Genomic DNA, 25,738 nt, shown 5'->3' with positions numbered 1-25,738 from the left:
TCCTGTGGGAGGTGTTAGCCTCTATTTTCACGCTTGTTATTACTTACACCGTTTGAGAAATGGCCAGGGTATATCGGTAAACTATTACGGAAACATATGGACTTTGGTATTATTCCAAATTAGATGACATTTTATCTATTTACATATATTAAATACTACAGCTATTTTTTTCTTCATTGTCGAAATTAAATATTTAGTGTCTAAGTGTTAATATTCGTTTGGACTACACGTGGTGTAATTTAAGAATGAAACCCAAATCATATTTTTCATAAGTGGCATTCTGATTTTCATCAGGTATTGTGCCGCAGTTAATCCGATCAATTGAAAATGCAAGACATCTCTTCTTGTAAGTATCTCGTGTAATTTGCCATGCTATTTGATTTATTTAGTTTGCTTTTTTTAGGTCGAACTATTTCACCTCTCTACGAGAAACTAAAAGGTTCTATTGCTTCTGTTGTTAATTTTCGTAGTGACTACAATTTTATCACAGATTAATTTAAAAATTGTGTTCATTATACGTTATTTTAAACGCTATCTATCTATCTATCTATCTATCTATCTATCTATCTATCTATCTATCTATCTATCTATCTATCTGCTAATGTTATGTGTTTGATAAAACGGATAAACTTATTTTTATTTACTTTTTAGCCAATTATTTTCAAAAGGACATTGTATTCTTATTTTTAAAGATTTTCCAAGTGTCCAGATAATTATTGGCATCAGTAGGGCGCCGGGAGTAGATTTGCTATGTCTACAGTGTACAATATATCTTTTTTTGTGACAGGAAGCACATTGTATGGATTTAGTTCACCTAAAACAACAGAAATTCGTAAATTACAGGTTATGTTTCTAATAAAATATTCGTATTCTGTATATCAGGTATAACGGGAAGACGGGGGTATACACTTAAACAAGAGAGCAGACGAGTTTCCCGATCAAAGAGACACGTATACTTATTGGAGTTTACAAGTTGTTATTTTTATCATTTAACATTAACCACAGAAGATTTAACGCCTCATTGCAGTATATAAAAATTAAATGAAATGCATTTATTTTAAAACTGTAAGTTTTCTTTGTTGTTTTCTTTTATTTTCATATACTTTTTGATGAATGTTTTAACTGGATAGTCAATGTCGTTTCTTGCTTTTAAGGTTGATGTTGATTTTTTTTTTAAATATATTACCGTTGTAGAGAATGGATTGTATTTAAAATTCATAAATAGATCTTTATGTACTTTCATCTATCTATCTATCTATCTATCTATCTATCTATCTATCTATCTATCTATCTATCTTTGAATTATATCAATACCGTATATAAGTGTAAATATATTTATATTTTATATTGCTGCAGGGGGCGCTAAATGTGACGAATGCGTTCAAGGAATAAATTGTCTCCGTGAGTTTAGAATACAAGTATCTATCTATCTATCTATCTATCTATCTATCTATCTATCTATCTATCTATCTATCTATCTATCTATCTATCTATCTATGCACAGGAACAATATAATTTATAGCTTCTAGACAATGATGTTATAATAATTTTAAACTTTTTAGTTAAATCAACTTGTGCAGTAGTTAAACAGTTGCTGCTTTAAGAGGTTTCGTTATGACACTGTAATAAATTATAATAATGACAAAGTTTAAAATAGTGATCATAGAAACTTAAAACTTAAAGGTTCCTGGTGTCCCAGTGGAATGAGACGCTACAGACGTATGCAATTTATGTTTTTCATTTCTTCAGAACAAAAAAATTAGGAGAAAGAATTTACTTTGAAATGGCTACTTACATAAAAGAAAGAAAGAAATCCGTGGCTGTCAATTAATCCGCCGAAGGCTAATAGGACGGTCATTAATGCTTGTAACATGCAGAACACCACCGAGTGGCCCAGAAGCGCGCCGGCGCTTCACCTTCGGCAAAACGTATCGACTCGAATTCTCGCTCCTGCATAAACGCTTCGTGTTGCGCGTTTATTGTTTGATAGGGATTTGTACTGGCCTATTAAAATTTATAATCAATAACTAGAATCTGCGCAAATCGATTCACTTTCGTTTCGTCACTTGTTAATTTTTGTTGCTCTCTTTCTTCTTCATCTTATAATAATTCATAAACAGGTTAAAGTAGCAGGGCTTTTCTTCTCACCTATTAAAACTGAAAGATCATCCGATAGATTCCGCCTATTAACTCTCCTAGTATTTTATCTGTAAAAAGTTTTATTCTGCCAGCAATCGCTATGCTTTCAATAAAGTTTCAGTTTACAGCAATACTTTTTTTTTTTTTTTACAATTGAAGAGCGGTTGTTTTGACAGCTTTTGAGAAATGTTAATTAAGTGACTATTTAAGGACTTAAAATATTAAACGTCAACGAAACTCATTTTACAAATTCCACAAATGCAATAAAAACGATGTGATGCAGACTCATAATGTTTAGTTACAACCACAACTAATACTCCACCAACATCTGTCAATGTGCTTGATATCCCAGTTACTAATAAGAAATCTTACATTTAGTTTAAAAAAAAAAATAAATGCTAACACATTTTAGTTATAAAAATAAACTTTTTTTTTTTTTTTTGTGGTGAGAATACAAATTAAGCAAAGTGTATTTTTAAATTATTTCCAAGTCTGATGTAACATAATGGTCAAAACTATAAAAATTGTACACTTTATACACATATATGTTGCAAATTTTTATTTATTATATATGTATACTTTATACACATATATGTTGCAAATTTTTGTATTGGCTATTTATTTTGCAACATGGGGCAAATACTTTTTAAAATACCCCTCATTTAAAGGACATGGCCAGATAACTAATCAGCCAATGTTTTTTCCACACAGCAGTTGTAAATTCAGACCTGAAGCAATTGTGTGTTTTTGCTGGTTCCTGTAATAGAGGCCTGTAAGAATCATCAGGTGATACAGAAAGTGTCTCAGCAGGGGGCACTATCCCCTCTGGCCTGAAGTTCAGTCAATTCCACAATATGTTGTTGTTAAAGGATAGATTCTTCAGATGAAGATATAAATCTGACCTTGCTAATCCTTCTGCCTCAACGATTTAAACCCAGAAGTCCTCAGTTCCTCAATCCCTTTAAATGGATGCAGGGCATTACTGGAAACATAATCTGGCATCTTGCTGCAGTACCTCTTTGCTCTGTTCGTGCTTTTAAATACTGAAACAACATAACAAAGAATAATGGGGGAATTACTAGAAGAATCAGCAAACCTCTTAGAGCAATTTGCTGGGCACTGTTTTTATTTTTAAATGCAGCCTTACTCAGTGAAAGACTGATTTCTAGATTTAAATTAATGACAGGAGCTTAGTTATGGCAAGATATTTTCACTTGTTTCCAGTCATAGATACAATTCACTGGTAATGTCAGGGTTCACCTTAGCCTCTTTATTTTGTACTAAAATAGTTCAATTGTGTCATCTTCAAGAAAAAGAAATTCACAACTCTACACTCTTAAAAAATAAAATAAAGATGCAATGTGTTTGTTCCCAAAATAACTTTTCCCATGAAAGCTGCTGGAAAAAAAAAAATTAAAATCCATAACAGGTAACAGAAATAACAATTAATAACAGAGTTGTGGGTTTTCGTGATTTTTAAAAGGATTCGTTCTGCATACGATAACACAGGCAAAGTTCTGGATTTCTGTATCTGTTAGTAAGTTGCTAGGTAGCCTTCTATACATCAAATATGCCTGTTTTGTCCACATAAATGGGACCTTTTAAAAACTCAAAAAAGAAAAAACAAAATTATTTGCAAAGCGCTTGTCGCAGAATAAAATGGTTCTTTGTAAAGCAAGAGTTGTAGGAGCGACCACACAGCTCAGTAAAATCTCATTAACCATTATTTTTATCTATCTATCTATCTATCTATCTATCTATCTATCTATCTATCTATCTATCTATCTATCTATCAGTGGGGACTGGGTGGTCTCTTGGTCTGGAATCCCTACAGATTTTATTTTTTTTCTCCAGCTTTTGGAGTTTTTTTTTTTTGTTTTTTCTGTCCATCCTGGCCATCGGACCTTACTTATTCTATGTTAATTAACGTTGACTTATGTTTATTTTTTATTGTGTCTTCTATTTTTCTATTCTTCATTTTGTAAAGCACTTTGAGCTACATTTTTTGTATGAAATGTTGATTGATTGATTGATATCTATCTATCTATCTATCTATCTATCTATCTATCTATCTATCTATCTATCTATCTATCTATCTATCTATCTATCTATTTCCTTTTATATCTATCTATCTATCTATCTATCTATCTATCTATCTATCTATCTATCTATTTCCTTTTATATCTATCTATCTATCTATCTATCTATTTCCTTTTATATCTATCTATCTATCTATCTATCTATCTATTTCCTTTTATATCTATCTATCTATCTATGAAATAGTTTCTTTAATATCTATTTATTATGCTGTGCCTTTCATATCTATCTATCTATCTATGAAATAGTTTCTTTAATATCTATTTATTATGCTGTGGCTTTCATATCTATCTATCCATCTATCTATCTATCTATCTATCTATCTATCTATCTTCTTCAGTGAAAATGTACCCAGCCGGCCTGAGCCCAGACGAGCTCAGCTAAGCCGTACCCTCTAGAGTTTTGTTCCTCCCAAACATGATTAACTTCACTTAATAAAGAGACGTGACTGGACTGTAATACAATTAGTGAACCCACGCTGTTTTTCATTCCACATGACTACAGAAAGTCACTGACTTGCTGTTCACTGGTAGAAGTTACCTTAACATTTTATTAGCACTTCTTGATACAAATAACTGAAGTATAGGGACCTATTGGTTTTCCTTAAAGCAGCACTGTGCTTCATTTCACTAAGATGTGTTTGGTATCTGGTATGTGGAGTGCCTGATGTAGATGTCCATTATTGTTTTACCAAACCTCACCTTTTTTGGCAACAATCACACGGTTAATCTTTTCTGAAGTTGAAGCAGTACACACAAAAAAAGAGTACTTACCCAAGTAAGCACTGGTTTAAAAAATATGTAACTCAAAGTTAGACAGAAAGCAGTGACCTGTATACTGAATCCTAATTAAAATGAAAGAAACAAAATGTTTATTATCAGTATTAACTTTTCTAAATGGTCAAAATAAAAATGAAAGTTATTTTTTTTAAAAAGGAAAACAAAACCTTCTTTTTACATGACAGTCAGGCACTCCACTACATCCGCTCAGAGAATTCACAGAGTTTTATAATTTTGGGCTGAAGGAGGAACTTGTTTGAGGTTTTGAGCTCAAGAAGGTTGATGTGTTTATATCATTAAAAAAAATAAAATAAAATAAACAAGTGTAATGCAGTCATCAGTCTTGTTTGTATTTTCCCTGTTCAATTAAATGCCAAGTAACTATGCAAAGAAACCTCAGTATTTGTGCACGTTTTGCAGAGAAAATGTGGGACAGTTCAGGACGAGGGGACAGCCCTGAGAGTCAGATGTTAAAGCTGTGCAAGCTGTGGTATCACAAAAACACTGCGGACTGCTATGTCATCAATCTATGAAATGGAACAAGTGCCAGAGTGTAACATTTTATAATATTACTAGATTTTAATATTGTTGAAAACTTCAATTGATTTTGAATTTTATTAATACAACAGTTCTAGGGTGCTGTACCATGTTAGCCATTATGGATGTGGTGAGACGTCAAGCAAAATGAGACCTTTTATCGGCTAACTAGAAAGATCACAATATGTCATCAATCTAAGAAATGGAAATAGTGCCAAAATGTAACACTTTATAATATTAATACATTTAAATATAGCTGTACCGTATTAGCCATTATGGATGTGGTGAGACGTCAAGCAAAATGAGACCTTTTATCAGCTAACTAGAAAGATTACAATATGCAGACTTTCGAAGCAACTCAGGCCTCTTCTTCAGGTGTATTGTAACCATCTAATGATAATGATCATCTAATCATAAAAACCATCTAATGATAATGATCATCTAATCATAATAATCATTACCGGTACAAGAAGGGGCCTGAGGTGCTTCAAAAGTTTGCATATTGTGATCTTTCTAGTTAGCCGATAAAAGGTCTCATTTTGCTTGACGTCTCACCACATCCACAATGGCTAACACGGTACAGCACCCTAGAACTGTTGTATTAATAAAATTCAAATTCACTTGAATTTTTCAACAATATTAAAATCTAATAATATTATAAAGTGTTACATTTTGGCACTATTTCCATTTCATTGATGACATATTGTGATCTTTCTAGTTAGCCGATAAAAGGTCTCATTTTGCTTGACGTCTCGCTACATTAATACAACAAAAAGTTTCAATTATACATCTAATCATATGGCTCTTTATTTTTAGCTTTAGTGAAGAAATACTAACAATACCATTCATTTCTTCTTGCATGATTTAATTTAGGAAATTCATTTAGTGCCACTCATAATGTATATAAGTGCATTGTCCTTCTCGTTAAATGTGACCTTTTTAGTAATATCCCTCTAATTAAAATGTTACATGTACTCGATAACAGCGATTACATTGGGAATGGAAAAGCTCTTTGACTTTTCTTCCTGTTTTTTCTTTTCTTTTCTTTTTTTTTTTTTTGCAGCACTAGAACTCTTTACAAAATCAGATTTATGATGGATGCCATCTACCCTGATAGAAGGAAACAGCTATTGATTTTTAATATTTTCTCCAAACTTGTTTACTCTAGGATAATGCGGCTGCTGTGTGGCTTCTTGTCTCGGAGTGGAAAGGGATTATTACCACTGCCTTTTGATGAGATAAATTGCCTAGAATGACTTGAATGGCTAAAGGGTATACTTTGATGTTATGTCGCTTCATTTACCCTTATGACTAAATGATTATTGATTTTATATTTTTAAGCTCTTGAAACGTGAAAATAAGTTGGGAGAGAAGCCTGGCAGTGTTCGTTTTTATTAATATATTTCTGCAGGGCATAATTCACTTTGGACTAGGTTGTGAAGGTTTTTTGGGTTCATGACCGACTTTAGATACAGTTGCAAAGAAATGGGCTATTTATATAGTTATACTGCACAGTTCCAAAATCAATATGGTCTGGGATTGGATGATTAAACTCAGTCCCATAGTGGTGTTCATTTCTATACTTGATTCTGATAGCATCTCGACTGAAGGAGACTCATTTGATCAAGACTACAAATTGTAAGTTTGCTCCTGTTAGAAAAAGTCTGTCTTTTCCTCCTCTGCCTTTTTTTGCTACACCTTGTACAGTTTTTACATGCAGACATACTTCAGTGCCGCTGCCAATTAACCCTAGAGGGCAGTGCTGAGGAGGAAGAGAAACAGCAGCAGCAGCAGCAGCAGCAGCAGAGCCGTTTTACATAATGGCAAAGTAGCCACCTGGAAAGAGAGCTTCAGACTGAATGTTATTGTGTGTGTGTGTCTACCGTAAATGTAATCGAAGAGCTTAATGTATTATATGTGCCGCCTTTCTCTGCTGTGGTAGGAGCTGAGCTCAAAGCACGGATTTCAACTTATTAGCAATTAATCTGGTAAAACAAGGGAGCTGGATTTTGGTTATTTTTTGCTGCGCCATTTTTCTTCATCGTGTGCACATTTATAAGAAAACGAGGACGTATTACGGCTCGGACTAGCATGACTGATGCTTTGCCCTGTGTTGTAAATAAATATTGCTGGCATTGGAAGTCAATAGACTTTCATTAGAGTCACGCTTGAAAGTGATAAATAAAAATGCTGTCATTCATTAATAACATGACCCACTTCATTAAACAAAAAACACCACAACCATTTTTTGCAGATAAAATGTAATGCAAGCGCAATGAAATTAGCAGATTATAGTTCTCATAATAATATTAATTACACCTAAAAGTGCTTTATATGGACCATAGGGAGCTACTTCAGCCACCACTAATGTGAAGTATCCACTTGGAGGGTGGGACGGCAGCCATTTTTGTGCCAGTGTGCTCACCGCACATTAGCTCTTAGGTGGTGAAGGGGTGAGAGAGGGATATTCAGTCGATTAGAGACAGGGAATGATTAAAGGGGGACATAATAACCAGGCCATGTTGGTCAGTTTAGAGTAGACATCTAGAAACGCCCTACTCTTTACAAAAGATGATCAGGGATCTTTAATGACCACGGAGAGTCGGGACCTCGGCTTTACGCCTCATCTGAAGAACTGCCAATTTTTACATCACAGTGTTCCCATTACTACACTGGAGCATTGGGATCCACACACTGACAACTGGGTAAGCGCCCTCTGCTGGCCTCACCAACACCTTTTCTAGTTTGTAACCCAAGTTTCTTCTTCGTTTGTCTCCTCTCCAAATACTGGTGCTGTGAGCATTAGCAGTGCATTCAGAACAACTGAAGATAGATGGATGTGAAAGGCACTACATAATATATAATAGCTGTGAAAGGTACTATTTAATATATAATAGATAGATATGAAAGGCACTATATAATAGATAGATAGATAAACAGATGTGAAAGGCACTATATAATATATATAAGATAGATAGATGGATGTGAAAGGCACTACATAATATATAATAGCTGTGAAAGGTACTATTTAATAGATAGATAGATAGATAGATAGATAGATAGATAGATAGATAGATAGATAGATGTGAAAGGCACTATATAATAGATAGATAAATATGAAAGGCACCATATAATAGATAGATAGATGTGAAAGGCACTGGATAATATATATAAGACAGATAGATGGATGTGAAAGGCACTTGATAGATAGATAGATAGATAGATAGATAGATAGATAGATAGATAGATAGATAGATAGATAGATAGATAGATAGATAGATAGATAGATAGATGTGAAAGGCACTACATAATATATAATAGCTGTGAAAGGTACTATTTAATATATAATAGATAAATAGATAGATAGATATGAAAGACACTATATAATGGACAGATATGAAAGGCACTATATAATAGATAGGTAGTGTGGTCCCCGGCCAGGGTTGGAGCCCGGCCGGGATACCCAGGAGGACCAGAGGAAGACTTGTGACTCCTCCAGACCGTGAGGGGGCGTCCATCCTGGTTATGTAGGGAGCCTCGGGTAAAGGGCTTGGAAGCTCAGCCCTGTAGGGACCCGTGGCCACCGCCAGGCGGCGCCCCGATGCCGGAGTATCCCGTGTGGGACCCGGTCGGGGCTGGAGCCCGGCCGGGATGCCCAGGAGAACCGGAGGAGGGCTTGTGCCTCCTCCAGACCGCAAGGGGGCGATCGCCCTGGTTGTATTGGGGGCCCAACCCTGTAGGGGCCCGTGGCCACCGCCAGGCGGCACCCAGGTGCCTGAGGAACCCTGGAGCCCAGCACTTCCGCCACACTAGGAAGTGCTGGGGGGAAGAGAACAGGGGACACCCGGATGGCTTCCGGGTGCACAGCCAGCACTTCCGCCACACTGGGGTGTGGCCATGACTGATTGCCGGGAAGCAGCTGGAGCCCATCCGGGTTCCCATATAAGGGGCCGTCTCCCTCCAGTCAGCAATGGATATCAGGTGGAAGAGGACAGAGCTGGAGAGAGGACGGGAGGCGGTCGAGAGAGAGGCACAGTGACTGAGAGTAAGGCCTGGACTTTGGGGAATCGGTGCAAGAGGCACTGGGGTTTGTGAGCACGAATTTGTACATATTACTGTAAATAAATAGTGTGTGGTGGAACTATGTTTTCCGTCTGCCTATGTCCGGGTCCCAGTTCACAATAGATAAACAGATGTGAAAGGCACTATATAATATTTAATAGATACAGTAGATAGATATGAAAGGCACTATATAATAGATGTGAAAGGCACTAGATAATATATAAAAGATAGATAGATGGATGTGAAAGGCACTTTATAGATAGATAGATAGATAGATAGATAGATAGATAGATAGATAGATAGATAGATAGATAGATAGATAGATGTGAAAGGCACTATATAATATTTAAAAGATAGACAGATGGATGTGAAAGGCACTAGATAGATTGATAGTGTGGAATGAGCCCTGGACACAGACAGGCAGACAACATTTTGTCACCCAACACACACATCTTTATTTACACTATTTACTGTTTTACTTTACTGCACAACCCATTGCCTCTGCACTGAACCCCAAAGTCCAGGCCTGTCCTTGCAGTGCCTGCCTTCTTCGGGCCGCCTCCACTCTTCTCCAGCAAGACTTCGGCCCCTTTTATACAAGCCCGGATGGGCTCCAGGTGTTTCACGACACTCCTCTGCGGACACTCCCATGTGTGGCAGAAGTGCCGGCTGCGCACCCGGAAGCCCTCCAGGTGTCCCCAGTTTTCTTCTCCCCAGCACTTCCTGGTGTGGCGGAAGTGCTGAGGTCCAGGGCTCTCCAGGCACCGGGGCGCCCCCTGGCGGTGACCACGGGGCCCCGCAGGGTTGAGCTTCCAAGCTCTGCACTCATGGTCCCCAGTGTAACCAGGGCAGTTGCCCCCTCGTGATCTGGAGGATGCGCAAGCCCTCCTCCAGTCCTCCTGGGCGTCCCGGCTGGGTACCGCCCCCAGCCGTCTTCCACAATAAATAGATAGATAGATAGATAGATATGAAAGGCGCTATATAATATATAAAAGCTGTGAAAGGTACTATTTAATATATAATAGATAGATGTGAAAGGCACTATATACTGTAATATATAATAGCTGTGAAAGGTGCTATTTAATATATGATAGATAGATACTGTAGATAGATAGAGAGATAGATATGAAAGGCACTATATAATAGATAGATAGATAGATAGATAGATAGATAGATAGATGTGAAAGGCACTATATGATAGATAGATAGATAGATAGATATGAAAAGTGCTATATGATAGATAGATAGATAGATAGATAGATAGATAGATAGATAGATAGATAGATCCAAACTTCTGACATGGATAAAGATTAAAGAGCAGTCCATAGTGAGGCATTATAATGACATATTGCCTTGGGTATGTAGAAGCCCCAGTCACATTTCTTGACACACTTCTGCTGAATAATTTGTTGGCTGAAAGTCCTCAGTGTTGGTGTGTCAGAGAGAGGATGTGTATCATTGTTCATAATGACACTCCATTTTGTCTTCATTCTCTACCTTTAAGACCTCCATGGGGCCCAGAGTGCATCCCATAACTGAGAGTGACTCCTTAATCAGGTTGTTGAGTTGGTGGGCCTCACTTGAAGTGATATTACTCCCCCAGCACACTACAGCATTGAATATTGCACTGGCCATCATGGAGTTGAAGAACATGTAAAGGGTGCCACTACTCACATTATAGGAGTGCAGTCTCCTAAGAAAAAATAGCCCACTCTTCTATTTCCTTTATACTTTCTCTGTATTAAAAGACCAGTCCAGCTGAGTATTATAAGTTTATAAAATGTAAAGGAATTAAATTGTCATTTACCTGTACTGCACACAAAAGAGGATAATCATATACTTTTGTATTAGAAGCATGAGGCCTCCTAAGTTAAATAAAATCTGAAGATGCCAGTCTTGAGCCTTTTTCAGAAACTGAAGACAGTTACATTAGAACATTAGAAACATTTTGACAAGAACAGGCCATCCAGCCCAACAGGCTTCGTCCATCTTATTCACCTTGGTGATCCAAAATAACATCAAGCCGAGATTTAAAGGTTCCTAAAGTCCTACTCCCCAACACACTTCTTGGTAATTTATTTCTTTCATTCCATGTCTGTAGCTCTTTGCATGATGAAACACTTTCTTACATTTATGTAAACATGTGTTCCTGTGCTCATGTTGTAGAATTTATTTTGAAAGTAACAACCACGGGCGGCACAGTGGCACAGTGGTAGCGCTGCTACCTCGCAGTAAAGAGACCTGGGTTCACTTCCCGGGTTCTCCCTAAGTGGAGTTTGCATGTTCTCCCCGTGTCTGTGTGGGTTTCCTCGGGGTTCTCCGGTTTCTTCCCAAAGACATGCAGGTTAGGTGTATTGGCGGCGCTAAATTGCCCCTAGGGTGTGCTTGGTGTGTGTGTGCCCTGCGGTGGGCTGGCACCCTGCCCGCTGTTTGTTCCTGCCTTGCGCCCTGTGCTGGCGGGTTTGGTTCCAGAAGACACCAATGACGCTGTGTTAGGATCTAGCCAGTTGGACGATGACTGACTGAGTAACAACTAGGATCTACTGTTGTAATTGTCTTTTTTTATATTTTATTGAATTTATGCAAATCAAATAACATTCCATACAAGCAAGTCAAATTTTACAAAAGTAGGCTAACCCTAACCCTAACCCTAATCATCATTCCATAATTGTAAACACCTCAGTCATCTCCCTTCTTAACCTCCATTCACTTAAACCAAAGAGGTTCAATCTCTCCTCACAGCTCCTTCCTCTTAGTCTCAGAATCAGCCAGGGGTGCCTAATTCTGATCCAGGAGGACCACAGTGGCTACAGGTTTTCATTCTAACCATTTTCTTAATTAGTGACCAGATTTGCTGCTAATTAACTTCATTTATTTGATTTGCTATTAAAGACCCAGACCTTTGGAATCAGGGGTGAGTAACGCCAGTGCTGGAGGGCCACAGTGGCTGCAGCTTTTAGCTCCAATCCAATTTGCTTCATGAGAAGTCATGTATTGCTGATGAAGCTCTTATTGCTCAAGTGGCATTTTCTGCTTCATTTTATTTGTCTCATTTATTAAGATTTTTAACCCTTAATTGCTTATTTCAGTCTTAAACATCTACATTCTCCACTTCTGATTGCTACATATTAGCAATAAGATGCAAATGACAAAGGAACCAGCAGTTCTTCATCTAGCTTGTCTCCATTTCTGCCAGTGTGTGTTCATCATGCACTGTTTGGTTTAATAAAGTACTGAGAAGGAAAGTGAAGAGCGATTTAAGAATGACCTGACATGGAAGAGTTCAAACACTAGCAAGTCATGATATATAAATAAGGCCTGCTATTGCCAACAAAAGCCTGCAGCTACTGCAGACCTCCAGGACCGGCGTTGGCTCCATCGCTCTGCACTTACAGCAGTTGTAGCATTGATGAGTAGGGTGTTCTTCCATTGTAGTGCCACTGCTTGAAAACCAGGATGCCAATTTTGCCAAGTCAGAAATGTCATCACCAGACACAGGAACCAGGAAGCAGTCCATAAAAACCTGGTTGGTACGATACATATGATGCTGTCATACTCTAGATGTACACTGGATCAGATCTTTGCAGCATAGCAAGCCATGACCTGGATATGGAGATGATTCTAGAATCTGATTTTGAATCTGTTTATTATTGTGAGGATGACAGAAGAACATATAACTACATTAACTGCTGCATTCTGGGAAAAGCGAAGGAGTCTGATGGAACAGTTCTATAGACATGAAGAGAAATCATCATTCCTTGGAATATTTTTTTTTCACATCCTTCCATTAAGGGAACCTACAGGGAGATTCACTCAAAAGAGGCCCCGGATATTCTGTTGTAACTCCCGTTAGGATGAAGCAATCTGAACCAAAAAAAATATGCTATATACTTTGACATACGTGTAATCGACTGCATTACATGTGATGCTGGAGATGGTTTCCGTTTTCTGCCAGACACATTTTAACACAGCGCTCCATGTTCATGAGCATATCGGCAAGCGTCTCAGGGGGAATAGCAGCAATCTGACATTGGATGTTTTCCTTCAAATCTTCCATGGTGTGAGGCTTGTTCCGATAGACTTCTCCCTTGCGCATACCCCAAAGGAAGAAGTCTGGTGGTGTCAGATCCTGCAACCGTGGTGGCCAAAGCCCCTTTGAAATTACCCTGTTGCCAAAGAAGGACTCAATTTCTGCCATTCTCCTTGCCAATGTGTGACACGTTGCTCCATCTTGCTGGAAGTAACCTTCTGTTAATTCACGATCATCCAGTTGATCCTGACATCGCTTAAACAAATCGGTGACCCAGTAGGTTCGCACCATGAAGACACACTGCTCGATACTGTACACCATCATCCTGATGAGAAGTCAAGTGATTGAGTGAAGGGGTACAGGTGGTATGCACCCAGAAATTGCAAACAGAGGTTAAACATTGCGACGGCTGCCCGGTACCTACCTCATCACTTCGACACAGGGGCATCCTGGCTTGTTCGAAGCTCCATATACCGAGGAGCACATTGCACGTTGTTTCGTTCAGATTTGCTTCATCCTAGCGAATGTTATTACAGAATATTTGGGGCCTCTTTCTAGTGAATCTCCCTGCATTTCTTTGCCCATTACTGCAAATTCTGGACACTTTGGAGCCAAATTCTACATTTTGAAACTCTGGCGTCAATCCAACACTATCTGTAGAAATCATCATCAATGAAATGGAAAAATGAATGACAGAACTCCTTACCTTGAATGACAAGCTCAGGCTTGTAGGAGCAGGGATGCCATCTCTGTAATACCTCAGATAGGCTCATCCTCAAAGTCATTTACAATACAATACACAATACAATTTATTTTTGTGTAGCCCAAAATCACACAAGAAGTGCCGCCATGGGCTTTAACAGGCCCAGCCTCTTGACAGACCCCCAGCCTTGACTCTCTAAGAAGACAAGGAACAACTCCCAAAAACACCCATGTAAGAAAAAAAAATGGAAGAAACCTCCGGAAAGGCAGTTCAAAGAGAGACCCCTTTCCAGGTAGGTTGGGCGTGCAGTGGATGTCAAAAAGAAGGGGGTCAATACAATACAATACACAGAACGGAACAAATCCTCAATACAGTGTAAAAATAAAAATTTAACAAGTACGGAGCAGAATTTAACAGTAGATGATATCACATAATATGATTTGGATTTGTTTAGAGTCCTGGAGACCTCAGCCATCAAGCTGCCTCCCCCATTTGGCCAATGCTGGGCCAGCCAATCTGATGAAAGGACCCCTCTACCCCACGATTCCTGGGATCCTCCATCAGGGATGACTTTACAAAACAACTTGGCAGGTGGGCATTTACCAAGTGCCACATTTGAGTACCGAGAAGAGAAACAGAATAGGTGAAGGTTAGCATCAAATTATAACTATCATGTTACTAATGTTTTAGTGCTACTGACTAACAACAGAGATGCAGTCTGTACAGTTAACCAGCAGCTCTAGTCAGGGTGTGCTAAACTGAAGTAGTGAGTCTTCAGCCAGGATTTAAAAGCTGAGACGCTCCCTTCAGCTAATGGCCACTTCAAATTATCTGTGCCACTGCACCATTGAAGTAGGATCAGTGTGAAGACAACATAGGCATTATTTGATCGGTGTTTAAACTTGAGGCCACGTGCCTCTTGGCTCCAACTGAGCCACCACACCTGCTAATGCAGACGTTTGTCTGTGTTTGCCTGTCCATGGGTTGGCTCTTCAGCTCTAAAATAATGCACATATGCTTCTGATTGTAGCCTGCTAAACAAATATAAAAAAATAAGTTTTTTTTATAAAGATTGTGTGTATCTTAAATATAAACTTCTACACGTGGAAATGTGTCTGTCTGTCCAGCCCAGAAGTGAGCGGTGAAGTCGGGGTAACGGCTCCACCTCTGAGGAAACAGACACTCGCTTACCCGCTAACACAAGCGAGGCTAGCATGTCGGCAAAACAAAACCTCTGAAGAAAGACAAAGTCACTTAGCCGCTAATACACAAGTGAGGCGAACACATCGGCAAAACAAAACCTCTGAAGAAAGACAAAGTCACTTGGTTGCTAATGCACAAGCGATGTGAGCACGTCGGCAAAATGAAACCTCCTAGGAGAAAGATGCCCAGAGAAATTCCTTTCAATTACAATGACATCTCTACATTTCAAATTTCATTCTGACGATTTCAATAGTTTCTAGGACCCTGCGGTTTTTACAGCTAGTGTAATACAATAATCTAAAATGCTGCAGTTGAATGATATCTAAAGAATTATTATAGCATAGTTTGCCTATTGCTTAACTATACAGGATACTGAGCAGTGCCTTACATAAATATAGGGATTTGTTTCCAAGCAGTTTTTATAAACATTCTAGATTAGTCATGCATTATTTTTATAAAGTTATAATTATTAGAAATACTATTAACACTTGTAGCCCCATGATCTCGGATTAAATTAAGATCACCGGCCTGTCTGTCATATCCTAAAAGGCAGCTAAAGGAAATTGGCATCAGTAAGGGTATCTTACCATAATAAACTTCTGTTCCAATCCTCCCAAAATTATTTGGCAAGTGGCCAACCTGGGTGACCCTAAAATGGCTATTAAACCATCAGAGATTGGAATTATTATGACTATTATTGTAAATCCTTTAAGTTAGTATTAAAGGTAGATTGAAGTTAGACAGCTAGAAAGAAACATGAACAGTCAGACAGATAGACATGAAGAGCATAGAGTTTTTTGACTGTTCGATACACAGAATGAAAATTTAAGAAATGTAACCTAAATATTTATGCAGAATATCATGTTACCCTTTTTTCTCTTTTTTTCATGTATTCTGAACGTTTTTCTATATTTTTGTGTTGAATTGTTTGCTTTTGATTTTACTAAAATCTTTAAAAACAAAGACACTTGACCTGTGGAGTATTTTTTGTTCGTTGAGTCATACTAGTGCCAAAATGTCTAACTGGCACCTGCATTTGAATATTTTGAACCATTTGGAAACCCTCGTAAAATGCAGTTACATTTATTACAATTTAAAACTGTTACAATTATTATTATTATTATTATTTAATAAGAACCGAGTTTTGAAATGTTTAGAATTATGCAAGCTTCTGTAAATGTCTGGATATACAGTAGAGTATACAACATTGAGGGACAGGTTGTAGAAGATGCTTACATTCCTTTTACTTCTGACTGCTGGGCCTCCTGTTTATTCCATGAAAACTACACCAGTAGTCTGAAGCTAGAAAGTGTCACTTAATGCCCTGTCATGTTAAATGACTTTTCCAGTAGTTTTCAGTCATAGTCTTCAATTACATAATCTTAGCGAGCCAGAGGCTGCCAGTGGCATAATTCCCGTGAAGCCTGTCATTTCTAAGTGCCATGAAAAAAGAACAGGCATCCGGGCCAACACTGGAAGGACAATGGGAGTAGAGACTTAACCTGGCTGGAACACCTCACAATTTTCATCCCATCTGGGACAGAAAAATAAAGGATGGACTGGATGAACATGAATGTGAGACCAATTCAATCCTCCACAATGCAGGTGGCAGTGTTCCTCTGTACTGAACATGCAGGGTTGCACAGCAAACGCAAGCCCATCGGGTGCCACCAGAGGGTACTGCTGGAAGAGGATTGCTCTGGTTTCCAAACGACCCGGAAGTGCTTTGGATGACCTATGCTGTGCCAACAGATGCAGTCCTGGGTCCAGTTTAAAAGAAGCCCACTGCCTTACCTTGGGGAGTCAGAGTCGGAAGGCAGCGGGTAACACTCACTTGGAGGAAGGAGGGCGAGAGAGAGAGAGGAGAGGTAGGAAGGAGAGAAGAAATTGATTGATTGTTATATTCTTGTCTTGATTTTGGCCGGTGTTTGATTAGAAATGCGTTAGTATCACATACAAATCCTTTATTTGAACCAAGAGTTGTGCTCGGTGACATTTTGTCTGTGGTTTGGGGCTTAGTAGCGCCCTCTTGTGGTTACACATGTAATAAGACATGTCTAGCAATTCACTCCAAATAGTCCACAACTCACCCTCAAAAATATATCAAACAGGTTTAATTTTTGTCTTTAATTGTACAGCTGGTCTCTGTGTACATGACATCTGACAACCAATGAATGCTCACCTGGAGGTACAATGCAACAATATATAAGGAATGTGTGTGTTTTGAACCTCACAAACAGAAGATAAAGTCTGTCTGTCTGATGTGTAGTGTTTTATGCAATAAAACAGAATGAAAAAAAGGGCAGAGATTATGGCTGAACTTGCTGTTCCTGTTAACTAATTGTACAGTGCTGGCTCCATCAGGCAGCACATTATGGGCTGCCACAATAAAGGGACGAGCACAAGTGTGCTGGAAGGTTGGCACTCAGTTGATAAATGTGATATGCCCAGTGTAAGGGACGGCTGGCAGTTTATCCTGGCCGGGATGCTCCAGTAACAGAAGGATGGGGGAAGGCAGCTTATCAGGGACACTGCCTCCCTCAGGACAATAGATGGCAGCTTCCCTGGACTGCAGCGGTGCCCCAGATGCCCGCAGGGCACTATGAGACTTGGAGTTCGGTAACACAGCCCTGCTAGGTACCATGGGTGCCGCCAGGAGATACTGTAGGGAAGTACCTACTGTTTACATAGCCCAGAAGTACTCCGAAGTCACGTGGATGGAAGCACAGATGTACTTCCGGGCTGAAGAAAAATACAGTTCTCCATCTGATCCGGAAGTGCTGACGAGTCACGTGGATGGAAGGACAGAAGCACTTCTGGGTCGAGGACTATATAAAGGACTGGTGGAGACCCAGCAAGCAAGCCAGAGTTGGGAGGTAGAGGACAGAGCATGCTGGGAGGTGTGGAGGAGTATTGTGATTTATTAGTGATTATTATTGTAGTTATTTGCCTGTTTATTGGTGGCGGTGGTGCTGGAAGAGCACTGTACAAGAAGAAAAATCATTAAACCACTTTTTGGCGCGGGGATCTGGGTTTGCTTCCCGGGTCCTCCCTTGGGTGGAGTTTGCATGTTCTCCCCGTGTCTGCGTAGGTTTCCTCCCACAGTCCAAAGACATGCAGGTTAGGTGCATTGGCGATCCTAAATTGTCCCTAGTGTGTGTGTGTGTGTGCTGGTGCCCTGCCCGGGGTTTGTTCCTGCCTTGCGCCCTGTGTTGGCTGGGATTGGCTCCAGCAGACCCCCATGACCCTGTGTTAGACAATGACTGACTGACTGACTTCTTGGTGCTTTTAACTGGCAATGTCAGTGTCTGTGTGTTGGGTTAAGCATAGGTATAGCGCTATCTGGTGTTACACCAGCAGAATCTATTCATGTAAATAGATAGGATCTGGTGATGAATTCGGCAGCAGCAGTTGAAAAGCCTGACAATCTCAACGACTAGAAGTCGCATAATGTGACATCGGCTTAATGGGAAAGACTACAGAGTCTTAATGGATTACTCATAATCCACCAGCAGATGTTATTATGTTAGCTAATAATGTTAGGTGCTAGGCTATATTGTACCTTTTGTGCAGTATAAGTCAAAACAGATTATGATTAATTTGTATAACACACTTGTGAGAATCCAACTTGATCACTAAGTACAGTTTCCCTATCAAAACAAAATGACATAACAACATGAGAAAAAAAAATCCAGAGAAAATCTAATAGACCTGTTCAAGATGTACATGAAGGATTAAAATGGAATGGAACGATTAAAAGAGTTGAATCTTTTCACTTAGGCCCAAGGGTGGTTTTAAGCCCCCACAGACCCCAGGGCATTGAGGCTTAAAGTAAACATCAAACACTCCACTAACCCCACAAGACGCTCACATATAGACTCAAACCACTTACACCTGAACACCAGCAAAATCAAGGAGCTAGTGGTGGATTTTAGGAGGCCCAGGCCCCTCATGGATCCCGTGATCATCAGAGGTGACTGTGTGCAGAGGGTACAGACATATAAATACCTGGGAGTGCAGCTGGATGATAAACTGGACTGGACTGCCAATATTGATGCTCTGTGCAAGAAAGGACAGAGCCGACTATACTTCCTTAGAAGGCTGGCGTCCTTCAACATCTGGAATAAGATGCTGCAGATGTTCTATCAGATGGTTGGGACGAGCACCCTGTTCTATGCTGCGGTGTGCTGGGGAGGCAGCATAAAGAAGAAGGACACCTCACGCCTGGACAAACTGGTGAGGAAGGCAGGCTCTATAGTAGGCATGGAGCTGGACAGTTTTACATCCATGGCAGAGCGACGGGCACTGAGTAGGCAACTGTCAATCATGGAGAATTCACTGCATCCACTGAACAGGATCATCTCCAGACACAGGAGCAGCTTCAGAGACAGACTGCTTTCACCGTCCTGCTCCACTGACAGACTGAGGAGATCGTTCCTCACCCACACTATGCGACTCTTCAGTTCCACCCAGGGGTAAACGTTAACATTATTCATAGTTATTGTCTGTTTTTACCTGCATTTTTATCACTTTTTAATTTAATATTACTTTTTATCAGTATGCTGCTGCTGGAGTATGTGAATTTCCCCTTGGGATTAATAAAGTATCTATCTAATCTAATCTAATCTAATCTAATATAGTCATACATTATGAACATCACATATGTAAGGGATAAATCAGGGACACAGACTGAAAGTAATATCACTACAACTTCATCTTCCTTTTTTGCTCATTATCGTATTATAAAGAATTTAAGAAACTAATTGACTGCAGTGTCACATCTACGAGAATCGATTGCACCAAATAAAATAAAATATCATGTAGGGAATCGTTAATTCAGGTTTGGCATTATTTGGTGTGTCTTATCTCCTGCACAGGCCTACTCAAAAACTCGAGTCTCGTCTCTCAACTCCAACTTCAGATTACAACATCAACAAAGAATGGCGACATACATGGCGATCAGGAAGTATAGTAACACTTTCTAGGTTTGATTAGTTTATTAGAAGAATTTGTTTTACATGAATTACTAAAATCCATAACACAAAATATTGAGAGGGTAAACTACATGACCAAAGTAAACCGTAATGGACTGACCGATTTTAGCCTGATATGTGCTACTGTTTGCACATTGCACTCAATGGTTACTTTGTGCAGTTTTTAAATAGCATATAGATTATGCTATTAATCATGGCTAAAAGCACAAAAATCTTTTTTACACATGACAACATACTTTTTGTGTCTTTCTTGCTCAGTGGTTTCTTCTTCAATCTAGGCTATAAAACTATTTGTTAACGTAAGTTGCTGAAATACCAGCTTTCATGGGGGCATCCATGTTGACTTTCGCATTTCGGTAGCATGAATCAGGTGAGGTTGTAAATGATATAATTGTGACTTCTAACTTCTCAGTTCTGACGTATGACGACTGCAGCATAAGCATTTATGCTAAGGCCACTTGGAAGAGCAGGACCCCAGGGTCCACACCCAAATTACCCTGATGGTAAATCCAGCCATGGTTAGGTTAACAGAGAATAATCTCTATATATTTATATTTATTAATAATCCATATATATCCAGCATCCATACCTGAGCATAATGTCGTCCAGTGGCGACAAGAGGGCTACAGTGTCCAATGAATAAAGGTAACACGAAGCACAAAGAAAGAGGGGTGTAAGAGCTAGCGAATCCGGTGAACAGAGGTTCCTAAATGCATGATGTGACTGAAACAGATACTAATAATAAATATAATAAGACATTTTATTTATATAGCGCCTTTCCCATGCTCAAGGCTCTATGCTCAGATGGACTTACTATACATTTTATCATTGTGCTCATTTTAATAAATGGGTGTTTCGCTATGCAAGTAGATTATTTTAAAAAAAATGTTTAACATTATGAATTAGAGTGAATGTGAGGTTTTACTTTAAACTTTACTTCTAATTTTTACTTCAGTGTGGTTAGTAACATCCTTTACATCTTCTACAACTTAGTGATGGCCAGTGCATTATTTTATGCTGTGATTTGCTGTGCTGGTAACATCACTACAACAGAGTGAAAAAAAAATCCACTGAAGAGAAATAAAGCATCTATCTATCTATCTATCTATCTATCTATCTCTTATATAGTGCCTTTCACATCTATCTATCTATCTATAATGTAACTCCTTATCTATCCATCTATCTATCTATCAAAAATGAGGACAGAGTAACACAGCTGGATGCAGATGAAGCTTTCTGGTCTTGTATCTAACAGCACAGAATCCAGTTTACTGCTGGAGCCCCACAAGTAACAGTCCCGTCTCCTCTTCTCTCCAGTCTGTTTTCCTCAGGATTATAAATATGTAAACAGGTCACGTCACCTGCTGAAATTCTCAGATGATTCTGCATTAGTAGGATCTATTGATTGGTGGAGACAGAGTAGAAGAGTCAGGTGAAAAACTTTGTTTCTTGGTGCAAGGAGAATTAACACTAATATCAAGGAAATCAAGGAACTGCCTATTGACTTTCACTACACCAAAGAGCCCCTACTGTATATCTGGTCACAATTCAAGTAGTGGATCTGGAGTTGGTGCACTGCTGCAAGTACTTGGGTGTCCACATCAATAACAGGCTGGATTGGTCTCATAATACAGAGGAACTATTGAAGAAAGGGCAAAGCAGAGTCTTTTAGCTTGGGAGACTCCATTTCTTCAATGTGGGTGGTGACATCCTTCACATGTTCTACAACTTTGTGATGACCAGGGCGATCTTCTATGCTATTATGTGGTCTGCTGGGCTGGTAACATCACTTCATGAGAGTAAAAAGCCAAATGTCTCTCTGGGGTCATATAAGCTGCTATCTATCTATCTATCTATATAAAGTCAGGATGACACAGTGGCACAGCTGAATGCAGATCAGGCTTCGTGGTCTTGTATCTAATAGCACAGAGTCCAGTTTAACTTACTAGCAAGTAATTGGGTTAACTAGAAAACTGGATTCCTATTATTTGTGATTTTTTCTTTTTTGTGCTCTTATTTATTAGAAAACAAAAAAACTACTACAGCTTGGACTAGCATGACTGATGCATTGCTGTGTGTAGTAAATAAATATTCCTATCAGGTAAGCCCCATAAGATGCCTGAAAGTAAAAGGAGACAGTGCTCTCTCCGTCTTTAAACTGGGTGACTCATTAAATAAAATATTTTTACAAAGTGAGTTATTGTAATCCAGATTTAAAGCAAACAGAGATAGAATATTTTTTTTTAAATACAGAGTTTAGCAAAATAAAAAGGCTTCAAATTACTGTGAAAAAATAAAAACCAAATACTGCAGAGGAAAGGTGTCCACAAAAATGGATAAACTACGCTGTGAGCTGGGACAGCCAAGCTGCACCTTGTTACAAGAGACATGTTGGAAAATGCATGTCTGAATATATAAAGCCTCATTATGCAATGCTCTGTGAACGCTCATTTAGCTTTGTGGCTACCTTACCCTCTGGAACTTTTTCCCGTGAGGATCTGTCAGTCCTAACATTCAAATTGTGCTTGAAAACTCACCTTTTCTCTCTTGCATTTTAGATTGACTCTCCCTGCATTTATTTTATAAATTACGTTTCTATACCTGCTCAGCTGGTGCTAACTCCACTGTAATGTTTATCACCTCTTATTGTCAGTTTAAACTGATTTACCTTCAGTTGATTTTTAATTTCTTAGCTCCTTTTGAAATTTATATACCTATGTATTTATAATGTACTAGAATTACCGTGTAGTTTTCTTTATAAAAGCAAATTACAGAGTACAGATTCATTGATAAAGGTTTAGTGCTAATCAGTGGTACTGCATTAAGCTTTAGGAGATGGGGTTCAAATACCAAATACCAACATCTTTATTTTCTGTGTAGAGTTTGCACATTCTCTCTGTATCTTTGTGCACTTTCTCAAGATACTACAGTGTCCTCCCATATTGCAATAAAATAAATGTGAAGTAATAGGCAGATTTAAACTGAACCAGTCTTGTAGAATCTCAATGCATGATCTGTGATGGATGGACGCTTAACAGCAACAACAACATTTATGTCATTTTCATACGCAGGATGTAGCAGAAAGGAAGGTGCCAAACAAAATGGCTACAAGAAATGATAAACAAATTAAATTAGGTAAGAGTAATAATGAATAAATAACATACAAAAATAAACCAAATGTAACCATAAATACATGTAATTAAAAGAAAAGTAGAGTTATTGTATATAAAATCTATATAAAAAGTCTCTAATGATGCATCCAATGATAAGCTCACATGGCTGTGAGAAAAGAAAAAGCAAAAGAAAAGTTCTGATAAGCTGGAGAAATACAAAATCTGCAGGGGTTCAAAGGCCAACAGACCATCCAGCCCTCGCTGGGCATTCTACCTAACATAAAGTTGTTCCTTGTTGTTTTTTTAGGGTTCATCTTAGAGTTTTACAATATGATCTTGTATATGAAGACACTACATTATTTACTAATTATATGTCTATGTTATATGAAGTTGAATTGATGTATTTATTTATTTGTTTTTGTTACTTACTCATTATAGATCTCACAGTATCATCTGACATCCTTTGGATGCAGTTCCCCAGGTATGCCCCATTGGTTTCCTCCACAACAAATCCCTTCTACGTTAACATTATAAAGTTATTGTCTGTTATACCTGCATTTTTATCACTCTTTAATTTAAACATTTAAACTGCCATTTTAATTGGCCTGCTATACTACTACGCCCGTCCTGACCGCTGTCCATGCCACGTTTTTTTCTTTTTACTAACTCACTGGCTTTTATTGTATTGATCACAGGGTATTTTTCATACACTTGATTGAACAATGCACACTACAGCAAAATGTTCTTTTTTATGTTAAGATACCACATACACTATATATTTTCTATTATTAAAATTCACAAGGATTTGTATAATGATGTATAATTGAGAGTTCTCAGATAATGGTTTTATGATTTTAGGAGGCCCAGGCCCCTCATGGACCCCGTGATCATCAGAGGTGACTGTGCAGAGGGTACAGACCTATAAATACCTGGGAGTGCAGCTCGATGATACATTCGACTGGACTGCCAATACTGATGCTCTGTGCAAGAAAGGACAGAGCCGACTATACTTCCTTAGAAGACTGGCATCCTTCAACATCTGCAGTAAGATGTTGCAGATGATCTATCAGGCGGTTGGGGAGAGCGTCCTCTTCTATGCGGTGGTGTGCTGGGGAGGCAGTATAAAGAAGAGGGACGGCTCACGCCTGGACAAACTGGTGAGGAAGGCAGACTCTGTTGTAGGCATGGAGCTGGACAGTTTGAAATCTGTGGCAGAGAGACGGGCACTGAGCAGGATCCTGTCAATCATGGAGAATCCACTGCATCCACTGAACAGGATCATCTCCAGACAGAGGAGCAGCTTCAGCGACAGACTGCTGTCACCGTCCTGCTCCACTGACAGACTGAGGAGACCCCACACTATGCGACTCTTCAATTCCACTCGGGGCAGTAAACGTTAATATTACACAAAGTTATTATCTGTTATACCTGCATTTTTATCAATCTTTAATTTAATATTGTTTTTTATAAGTATGCTGCTGCTGGAGTATGTGAATTTCCCCTTGGGATTAATAAAGTATCTATCTATCTATCTATCTATCTATCTATCTATCTATCTATCTTCGAGAAACAAGTTCACAATAGTTTAAAATCATTTTAATATGACCAGCTGTTCACCTGAAATGTGTAGGGTCATCAGTGACCCTGAATGCTGTAAAGTGTCAGTATTTTTACATACACATTTTAAATGCTGTGTTTGCAAACAGAGCTTGGATAAAACATGTCCTTTTCAGGGTTTCTTTGTATTTCTGTATGTTCATTACTGCTGTGTTTCTATCGTTTTGCTTACTAGTAAGGCATTTTATGATTTTAAAAAGGTAAGAGATACGAAGGAAAATGCCAAGATGTTACCCAGCACAGCAATCCCTTGAAAGTCCTGTCATTTATAGCAGATGAGCGACTCAGAGGCACGCAGAAGGGAGGCAAACAATGAACACAGGGAGGCAGTGTAGAATGATACCTCTGATGTATCAGGTCATGAATGTTCTGAGTAGAGAATCGTAGAGGGGCAGAGAACAGGCAAAGAGGAGGAGAAGAAGAATGAGGAAGTTGAAACAAAAATGTAACTGTGGCCAGTGATT

General features: G+C 38.8%; 1 long non-coding RNA gene across 1 annotated transcript; it reads left to right on the top strand.

Annotated features, from left to right (window-relative positions):
* Positions 1–69: 69 nt before the first annotated feature.
* LOC120515761 lies at positions 70–24,548 on the top strand. The gene is made up of 3 exons (XR_005630701.1): positions 70–346; positions 24,096–24,138; positions 24,516–24,548. It is a non-coding gene; the product is annotated as an uncharacterized LOC120515761 (long non-coding RNA).
* Positions 24,549–25,738: the final 1,190 nt, after the last annotated feature.

This window comes from Polypterus senegalus, chromosome 15 (genome assembly GCF_016835505.1).
Source record: "Polypterus senegalus isolate Bchr_013 chromosome 15, ASM1683550v1, whole genome shotgun sequence".
Taxonomy (NCBI): Eukaryota; Metazoa; Chordata; class Cladistia; order Polypteriformes; family Polypteridae; genus Polypterus; species Polypterus senegalus.
The sequence above is the reverse complement of the archived record's forward strand: the minus strand, read 5'-3'. Positions and strand labels throughout refer to the sequence as shown.